The sequence below is a fragment of the Marmota flaviventris genome, chromosome X (assembly GCF_047511675.1).
Source record: "Marmota flaviventris isolate mMarFla1 chromosome X, mMarFla1.hap1, whole genome shotgun sequence".
NCBI classification, from domain to species: domain Eukaryota; kingdom Metazoa; phylum Chordata; class Mammalia; order Rodentia; family Sciuridae; genus Marmota; species Marmota flaviventris.
In genome coordinates this window covers 54,293,675-54,304,397 of record NC_092518.1, presented here as the reverse complement: position 1 = coordinate 54,304,397, position 10,723 = coordinate 54,293,675, and the positions used below count along the sequence as shown (strand labels likewise).

Here is a 10,723-nt window from a genome sequence, read left to right as displayed (position 1 = left end):
TTGACACAATGGCAGGTTGACTACATTGGCCTTTTACCGAAGTCAGAAGGGCCTTGATGGCAGTGGATATGGCTACACACTTGTTGTTTGACCCAGTGATCAATCTAATCAGCATACAATCCACACCTTGACAGTGTAGACAGCCTTGTATGGCCTGCTCATCACAATAGAAAGTGACCAAGATACTTATTTTACAGGTCAGGATGTGCAACAATGGGCAATTCAGTTACAAATTTAATGGAAGCTGCACGTCCCATGTCACCCACAGGCTGCAAGCATAATAGAGAGATATAATGGCCTGCTTAAGCAAGAACATAGGACTGCAGTCAATCCACCTTCCATGAAGGTAGTTGTGAGAGCTCTGAATGAGCAGCCCTAGTGAGGAGGACCAACACCTGTGGAGCCTTTGCTGCACAGCACAGCAGCACCAATACAAGTCCAGGTGACAACAAAGGATGTCATACTTAAGCCTGGGTTTAGGAAGCAAGAGAATGTTCTTTGCCTGCTACCACTAGACTGAATAAAGGCCCCCACCTTCACTGGGTACCTCTGTTAATCCCAGGGGAAAAGATTTGGAGTGTGATCTCCTTGTGACACCATTGGTAACTAGTGAATGGGCCCCCAGGTACATGTGACTTGGTCAAGTCCCATGGATGGGACCCAGATTTTAAAGGGTATGTTTGTTATTTCCCTTTGGCCAGTTATGAGTTCCCTGGTGCTGGTGCACACTGAGCCTGCCAAAGTACAGGACCAAGCTGTATGAATGTGGTATTACCTCCCAGGGAAGCCACTACAGGAGACCCAGGATTCAAAGCTGGTATGCGTTCTCCTGGATGGTTGTGATATACCTGTGCTAGTGCCTTGTCCTTTTGTCCATAGGTGTGTTCTCGCTACCACCATTGTGGACTAGGCACACCTATGCCAGAGTGGCAAACAGTTCTGCCTACTGGGTATGCACCAGAGTGCCGGTGAGTTCTGCTAATGGACTGCCTTGGCAAATTCAGACTATGTCCCTGGACAATTGGCTGGAAAAGACTTTTGCTACTACTCCAATGTGGAATAAAACTAAGATAATGATTGTGACAGCAGTCTGGGCACAACTTAATGCCTCTCGCCCATGGCTGGGGTACTCCATTTGGGATGGAATGGCCTGGCTCTCAGATGAAAATTTTTGTAGAAAACAGGAAGTACAGAACCTGTAGGTTGGGTCCCTGGAAGCTTTGTCAGACTATCCAACCAGATATCAATAGAACAAGTATGACTGTTATTCCACTGTCTCATGGCACCCTGTGGGTTTGTGGCACTCATGGATGGCCATACTTCCCACAGAACCAGACAGGGCATTGCACCCAAGGTTGCCCATATCTCTCAGCAACCATAAACCAAACACTGCCTCAGAGGCCTGCTAATTAGAAGACTGTACCAGCCCATTACAGAGTGTGGCAGACACTTTGGTGGTATTATCCTTTGGCATTGTTCCTCCCACAAGGGACATCATTGGTGGCTGAAATGCAAATAATTGCCTTGGCTAAGCACACAGCCTGACCCTTAAATCAAAGTAGGCTCTTTCTCTGAATGAAGAAATGTGTCAAATGTGTAAAGTTGTGCTGCAAAATCATATGGCACTTGATTTGTTAACAGTAGCACAGGGAGGGGTATGTGCCATGCTTAGTACTAAATGCTGTATATACATCCCAGGTCACCAAAAGAATATTAGTATGGCTTTAGCACAAATGACTTCTGAATTAACAGCCATACAGCAGCTAACTGGTGATCCTTTGCAGGAATGGTGGGCTGGATTAGGCACCACCTGGAGGTAGTTCCTAGTAATACTAGGTGGTAGTACTTGCTTCCTGGTTGTATGTTGTTGCAGTTTATATTGTTATAGCCTAGGGTTGCCGGACTCTCCCCTCCTTACTAAGGGATCATTGCAGAAGACTTCAGATGTGTAGATAGTACCATGAGGAATCCTAAAGGGGTGGATTTGGGGAGCAGGCCCAAACTAGCTATGGTTAGGCTCCCTTGCCAAGACTTCCAAAGGGCTATGTTATGTTTTATGTTACGTTTTTAGTATGTAGCCAATCTCTTATTTCCATTACTCTCTTGAGATTTTTCTACTTGTTCTTAAGTATGTTTGGTTAACTTGTATGTTTCAAAGTTTTATCCCATTTTTTTCTAATTCTAGATTTGTTTGCTCTTCTTTTGCTATTACCTTAAGTTGCACAGTTAGTTTATTGATTTAAGACCTTTATTCTTTCTTGATGTAGACATTTACAGCAATATATTTCCCTCTGAGAACTACTTTCACTACATCCCATAAGTCTTACTATATTGCCTTTTCACTTTCCTTTTTCTCTATGTATTTTCTAATGTCTTTCTTCACCCATTCTATTTAGAACATGTTGTTTATGTGCCCACTTTCACAACTATTACTGAACATAGTTCTGGAAATCCTAGCCAGAGTAATTAAGCACAGCAAAAAAAAAAAGTCTTTATATTGGAAAAGAAGTCAAAATGTCACTGTTCTCAGATGACATAATCTTATATAAGAAAACACCCAAAACTCCATAAAATATATTGGAACTAATAAATGAATTCAGCAAAGTATACAAAAATAAGTAGTACAATTACAAATCAAGGGAGCAATCCCATTTTTGATGGCTACAAAAAATACTTAAGAAAAGTTTAACAAAACAGGTGAAAGACCTCTACAATGAAAATTATAAAACGTTAATGGAAAATTAAAGAGGACACAAAGGGGGAAAACATCCCATTTTGATAAATTGGAAGAATCAATACTGTTAAATGTCCATATTACCCAAAACAATTTATAAATTCAATTAAGTCCCTGTTAAAACACCAATGACATTCCTCACAGAACAAGAAAAAAACAATTATGAAATTTATATGGAATTACAAAAACCCTAAGTAGCCAAAGCCATCTTGAGCAAAAAGAACAAAGCAGAGAGTGTTACACTATCTCACTTGAAACATAATACAAAGATATAGTAATGAAAACAATTACATAAAAAACAACTCACAGAGCATTGGACAAGAACAGAGAGCCTAAAAATAAACCCACACATCTATATCCAACTGATTTTTCAACAGGTGCTGAGAACATGCATTTAGACAAAGGACAGTCTTTTCAATAAATAGTGCTGGAAATATTGGATAGCTACATGCAAAATGATGAATCAAGACCCCTATCTCTCACCAGTTACAAAAGTTCAACTCAGAATGGATTAAAGATTTATGTATAAGACCTAAAACTATCAAAGTACTATAAGAAAACAGGGGCAATTATTTAGGACACTGTAACCAACAAGGAATTTGGGGGCAATACCATAAAATCACAGGAAACAAAAGCAAAAACAGGCAAATCAGATTATATCAAACTAAAAACATCTTTGTATGTGTGTGTGTGTTCCAATAAAACCTTATTTTAAAAGCAGGCAGCAACTCCTTTTCTACCATACTTGAGTTTATAGGAATGAGGTGCCTTGGAATGAAGTCTTTAGAGTGTTTCAGGATTTGGGCTGGCCACCAGAAAAAACAAATAGATTAGATAGAGGAAACTTTCAGCCTTACCCACTGAGCTATGAAAAATTCAAACAGTGAGATTGAGGGAGCTTCTGGTTGGCGGATACATTGATGCACTGGAAAGATGGCTCACCTGGAGAGGGCATGGAAGCTCCCAGCACCCCCCACTGCCATACCTTGCCCTGTGAATCTCTTTCATTTGGCTCTTTCTGGGATGAATCCTTTGTTTTTTTCGGTTTTAATTGGAATAAATTATATTTTTAAGTTTAAGATTTTTTCTTTTTTTCTTTTTTTTATATTTTTAGCTTTAGATGGACACAATAGCTTTATTTTATTTTGTTTATTTTTTATGTGGTGCTAAGGATTGAACCTAGAGCCTCATACATGATAAACAAGTGCTCTACCACTGAGCCACAACCCCAGCCCTTATTTTTTTTCTAAAAAACATCTACACACACACACACACAAATCTTCACAGCAAAATAAACAATCCTTTGAGTGCAAAGACAACCTACACAATGGGAGAAAATATTTGAAATCTACATCTGTCAAGGAGCTAAGATCCAGAATACATAATGAACTCAAAAAATTACCCAACAGCAAAACAAAAACAAACCAACAAAGACAACAACAAAACACAAATAACCAAACTAAAAATTAGGCAATAGATCTAAATAGACATTTCTGAAATCACACATGCTAGGCAAGCGCTCCACCACTGAGCCACAACCCCAGCCCCTATTTTTTTCTAAAAAACATCTTCACACAAAAAAATCTTCACAGCAAAATAAACAATCCTTAGAGTGCCAGCAGGTACATGAAAAAAATGCTCAACATCACTAATAATCATTAGGGAAATGAGAATCAAAACCACAATATCACCTCACCACAGTAAAAACAGATATTATTGGCCATATTACCAAAAGTGACCTACAGATTCAATGCAGTCTCTCTCAAAATATCAGTGAACTAGAAAAAAAAATCCAAAAACTCCTGTTGAGAAACAAATACCCAGAATAGCTAAAGCAATCCTGAGCAAAAATATCAATATTTAAAACATCACAACACCAGATTTCAAATTATACTACAGAGACAGAATAACTGAAACAGCATGAGAACAGCATAAAAACACACATGTTGACCAATGGAATAAAATAGAAGACATAGATAAAAACCCACAAAACTTGAGCCATCTGATTCTTGACAAAAGTGTCAAAAACATACACAGAGAAAGAACACCTTTTTCAATAAGTGGTGCTGTGAAAATTGGATATCTGTATGTAAAATAATGAAACTAGATACTTGTCTCTCACACTGTACAAAAGTACACTCAAAAAGGATCAACGACCTTACTACAAGATTGGACACCTTTCAATGGTTAGAAGAGAAAATAGGGGAAGTGAAGAAGGAAGAAGAGGGAAGAAGAGAGGGAGGAGGAGGGAGGTGGCGGCACATGGTGGAGGAGCAGGAGCAGGAGGGGGATGGAGAGAAGGTTCCTGGGTGGCATGGAGCTCCTGCTCCTCCATGCGCTGCCCAGCACTCTGTCAGTCAGGGCTGAACTCCTGCAGGATAAGGAAGCCTGTGTGGGTACCAACAATCAAAGCTACATCTGTGACACAGGACACTGCTGTGGACAGTCTCAGTGCTGCAACTATTACTATGAACTCTGGTGTAAGTCCTTGCCCAGGAGGTTCTTGGCATCCCAGGGTCCCGGTTACTGCCTCTGCTCATTGGGAAACCATGGGCTGGCCGGCCTTTTTTGATTCTCTTAGGGACAGTGTTGGGTTCTGGCTAGTGTGAACCATCATCATCATCCTGAGCCACTGCTGTGTCTGCCACCACCGCCAAGCCAAGCACTGCCTTTAGGCCCAGCAGCAGCAACATAAAATCAACCTGATTGCCTACCGGGAAGCCCACAATTACTCAGCACTGCCATTTTATTTCAGATTTTTGCCAAACTATTTACTACCTTCTTATGAGGAAGTGGTGAACCGACCTCCAACTCCTCCCCCGCCATACAGTGCCTTACAGCTACAGCAGCAGCAGCTGCTGCCTCCTCAGTGGGGCCCTGCAGGGGGCAGCCCTCCAGGTGCTGATCCTACCAGGGGCTCCCAGGGGGCACAGAGCAGCCCCTTGTCTGTGCCCAGCAGAAGCAGCACAAGACCCCCAAGCATCGCTGATCCTGAGCCCTCTGACATGCCAACTGACCAAGCAGCCACCAAAGCCCCTCAAATGGAGCCCAGTGGCTCAGTGGTCGGCCTGGGGGAGCTAGACCCAGTGGCCTTCCTGGACAAGGATTCAGAATGTAAGGAGGAGCTACTGAAAGATCCCAGCTCTGAGTATGGCAGTGTGCTCCCCGATAGCAAAGACAAGACACCTGGCAGACATCACCACTTCACAGGTGACTCAGGCATTGAGGTGTGTGTGTGCAACCAGGGCCATCATGACGATGACCTCAAAGAGTTCACCACACTCATTGATGATGCTCTGGATGGGCCCCTGGACTTCTGTGACAGCTGCCATGTGAGGCCTCCTGGTGATGAGGAGGAAGGCCTCTGCCAGCCCTCTGAGGAGCAGGCTCAAGAGCCTGGACATTCCCACCTGTCTCAGCCACCCACATGCCTGCTGCTCAACACCATCAATGAGCAGGACTCACCAAACTCCCAGAGCAGCAGCTACCCCAGCTAGAGTAGGCCCTGCCAGTGCCCAGAAACTTGTCAAGCAACCAGGGTAAGGGAGACTCACGAGAGAAGCATTAAGTGACTTTCAGAGGAAGTGGTACAGCCATGTTTTTTCCCTTCTCCTCTCCTGCTTTTTCCTACATCTCCAAGTACAGTTTGGGGTGTGGGTGCCTCTCCCTCACAAAAGCACAGTATTGTGGAGGGATTCTTCCCTCCTTTCAAGTCATATCTCACCTACCTGCTTTGGTCAGAGAGATGTGTTTTAAAGCCCCCAAAGAAGGGGACTGGGACTGTGTCCTGAGATGATTCTTGGTGATGTAGTGGATTTATGCTCTGGTTTTAGTTTAAGAGAACTTTGTTGTGTCTCAGTTCAGCAGAAGCAACCTATCTTAGCCCTGGTTGAAGAGGGAAGCCCACAGAGGCCTAGGGATTGTCAGCCGTGGCTGCCAGTGTCTGCACAGCCAGAGTTGAGCTAATTCTGGGGGAGGATGAGAGCTGGTGGACAGGTTGATAGGAGGCTTGTTGGATCTCTCAAATTCCATGTAACAAGAAAATGTACCACTGTGCATCCTGGAGGGGCCCCTTCCTTCCCAGCAGGCTCAGGTGTGGAAGAGTAGACTGCCTTCTCTTTGTTTTTTCTTTTTAAAAACAAACAACGAACACCAGCTAGAAACAAGAACCTTACCAGTGGGTTTGCAAGAATTCTCTTCTGGACAAGGGAAGTTTGTGCTTTCCCAGGTTGGCCTTCCACAAGTGTGGCTGCAATTGAGCCAGAAGGAGATGTTTGTGTGTGGGCTTGGAGTGGGTTAGCTCTGAGCAGTAAGCCCTAAATCTGGGAGTGGAGAGAAGTGCAGCTTCCTGCATCTCTGCCCTTTGGTCTGTGCCCACAGGTGATCAGTGTCCTTGTCCATCCCTAGCACATGGTCTGCAGGACTTTGTATCTCCTTGTACTCTTATGAATAGATGGTCTGAGGAAGCTATGGGTCCTGGGAAAGGAACCCCCATAGTCTGGTTTTCACACAGTATTTTCTCTTTGATTCTGAATAAGTCTTTTGTTGTTCTGTGTTTGATTGTTTGTTTTAAACTGACCACTTGGAAGAAATCCCTTGGTTATCTGTGGTTCTCATGCTCTGTCCCTGTCCATAGCCCATTGGGATGGGGTGACTCACTTTTCTGAAACCTATGTAAGGAGTTTCGGTGGCCCGGGTAGGAAGGTGGAGGCAGCCTCCAGAAGGACCACAGGATCCTTATTACTATTGTCTGGTTTTGGATAACCAGTTGAGCCTTGATAGGAAAACTCTGAAAGGAGAAAGCAATCAGCTGAAACTAACACTCCCCATCCATCCCTGTTCATATGAAAAGTTTGGTTCTTCTCCCACTTTTGAATGATGATATTCAGGCTAGGCATTGATGTTACAGTAAAAAAAGGAAAAAAAAACATAGATAGATACTTAGGTACATAGATAAATACAAGGCTGTGAGGTGAATGAGTGTCTGTTTGGATTCCACAAAACCAAAATTCATGTCGAACAAAGTGAAGTCTATAGACAATGACTTTGAATGACCTGTAGTGTGTGTGTCTCTTGTGTGTGAGCCCCACACCCTGTGTTCCTGTGAAGATACTTTGAATGGCAGCCATCCTGCTCATGTTAACCACACGTCTGAAGCAACATGGCCCTCTCAAGGTAATTTATTTTATGTATTTACTGTTTACCGAATAAATGTCTTACTGTGTACTCAAGTGTATTTGGCAGCATTGTCGACGGCGCCCCCCTGTGTTTGCCTGATATACTGTGCTCAAGGTACAAGTTCCACTGCAGTTTGCACATTGCTCCATGGATGCTCAGAGGCCTGTGTTCTGTTCCCTGTTAATGGAAGCATGCTCTGAACCTGTTTGCCTCCTTCCGCTACTCCTTGCCTTCGATCTCAGCCCCCAGAGGGTGTCCACAACCACTTGGTACCGAAGGCAAAAGTGGAATTCCAGACAGAAACTTGATTGGCTCTTCAGTGACAAGCTTGGCCTTGCTGTGGCCCAGACATCAGCCTGCCCAGAATAGCCAGGAGGCTTTGGCAGACTCCACAGTGCCACAGCACAGTCCTTCCTTTGCTGAGTTCAGTGGACACAGGCAGACTGGCATGTGGCCAGAAGGATGCCACAGCACCGCAGCCCTCAGATGCCTACCTTCCATCTTCCTTTCAAAATCACAAACAACTCACTGAAGTGTCTCCAAGGAGAATGAGTTTTACCAAAATGAATCCTTCTTCATTTAACTGATCAAATGGATGAATCTGACCCTCTATGCTGGTCTGAGTATTGACTGTTGGCTTCACTGAAGCATCTTACCCTGAAAGCCTGAGAAGAAGCACAGTGGCCAAGCTGGGCTTAACTAGTAAGCCGCAGTTGGCTACAGCTGCTGGAGGCTTCCTGCTCAGAGAAGGAGATAGGGAACTGAAGGAATAGTCAGTGGGTCAGAGAGACTTGGTTGAGTCTGGTTTTCCAAATGAATGAGAAGGAAAGGATTTGTGGAGGGTTTGGTGCTACAGTCAGAAGATTTTCAAATGCTAACACATTCCTGTGTGAGGCACGTCACCATTTGTCAGTTATTGTGAATATGTGTATTTTAAGCAATAAGATTCAGCTGGTCAGATTTTTCTGGGCAGTCTCGGTGACACATTTCCTGTTCTGAAGACAGAGTGGCTCTAACCACTGTGAGAAGCCCAAATAAAAATTCATCCCTCCAAAAAAAATTAGGGGAAGTACTTCAACATATAGATACTGGCAAAATCTTCTTGAATGATACCCCTATATCTCAGGAAATAAGATAAAGAATCAACAAATGGAATGGCTTCAAATTAAAAAGCTGCACACAAAAGGAAACAACAGAGTGAAGAGACAACCAACAGAATGGGAGAAAATCTTTGCCAGCTACTCTTTCAACAGAGGATGAATATCCAGAATATATAATGAGCTCAAAAAATCAACATTAAAATACCAAATAATCTAATCAATAGATAAGCAAATTAAGTGAATAGATACTTCCCAAAATAAGAAGTACAAATAGTCAACAATTACATGAAAAAAATATTCAACATCTTTAGCCATAAGGGAAATACAAAACCACAGTGAAATTCCATCTCTCTCCAATTAGAATAGCTAGCATCAAGAATACAAATAACAATAAATGCTGGTGAGTGTGTGGGGAAATAGAACCCTTATATACTGTTGTTGGGAATACAAATTAGTATAGACAGTATGGAAATCAGTATGGAGGTTCCTCTAAAAGCTAAAACAAAATCTACCATATGATCCAGCTATACCCTTTCTTGGTATTTATCCAAAAGAATTAAAGTCAGCATGTTTCAGAGATTTATGCATACATATGTTTTTGCAGCACAATTACTAAAGTTTTCATAATTACTGGCTTAAAATCAAATATTACTCAGAGTTAATTTTGCATTGCATCCTGAACATTTTGGAGTTTATGGTGTGCCTCTGATTCCTATTTAGTTTTTTCACCCATGAAATCACCCTATTGATTATAACATGTGTGTCCAAGTTGGGATGGATGCTCAACTATAAGTTATGCCCTGCTGACACTATTCTTACAAATACAAAGGCACACAACCTTTTTAATGATGGCCAGAGACTTTTTTTTTTTGGTACTGAAGATTTAAATTAGGGGTGCTTTAACTCTGAGCTATATCTCCAGCCTTTTATTTATTTGTTTGTTTGTTTGTTTATTATTTATTTAATACCTTTATTTTGTTTTTATGTGGTGCTGAGGATAGAATACAGTGCCTCACATGTGCTAGGCAAGCACTCTACCACTGAACCACAACCCCAGCCCCTATTTTTATTTTGATACAGGTTCTCACAAAGTTGCTGAGGCTGGCCACAAACTTGCTATGATTCTGTCTCAGCCACCACACCCCGCTCAGCTTTCTTCTTAGCCCTACTTATACCTCCCTGAAAACAAAGGATCGCTGACTGGTCTCATTGCTGAATCATACAGGTAGAAGGTTAGCTTTCTGCTAGGCACCACTGATACCAGGGTTGGAGAAAAGCATAGTATGGAATAGCTTTTTTGAGTGACTTATTCTATTTTATTTTTTTCTTCTACTGCTGCTGACTGGGAGTGGAAGTTTATATTCTTACTTATCTTTACTGACATTAGTAGAGTGGAAAACTTAGTGGCAGGTAGTACCACCTCCTGCCTCGTTGCTGTTATGTGAGAGTGCAAGATCAACATCTTCCAGGTTCCATTGATATCAGAGTAGGGGAAATTAGAGTGCTGACCTCCAGTGCTTTGCGTGCCTCACACCACCTATTCCTGGGAAGGTTGATGGTGAATCTCATCTTCCAGCTAGCCTCTACTGACACCAGGACTGTGGAAAAGCAAAGTGTCAAGTAGAACCACATCACAACACTTCATTACTGCTAGGTAAGAATGGAAGTTGAGCTTATAGCTTGGCCCCACTGACACTACCCCTGCAAAAGC

The 10,723-nt window shown here is 42.6% G+C and overlaps 1 pseudogene; it reads left to right on the top strand.

Annotated features, from left to right (window-relative positions):
* Positions 1–5,024: 5,024 nt before the first annotated feature.
* On the top strand, positions 5,025–6,231 carry LOC114081451 (WW domain binding protein 1-like; annotated as a pseudogene).
* Positions 6,232–10,723: the final 4,492 nt, after the last annotated feature.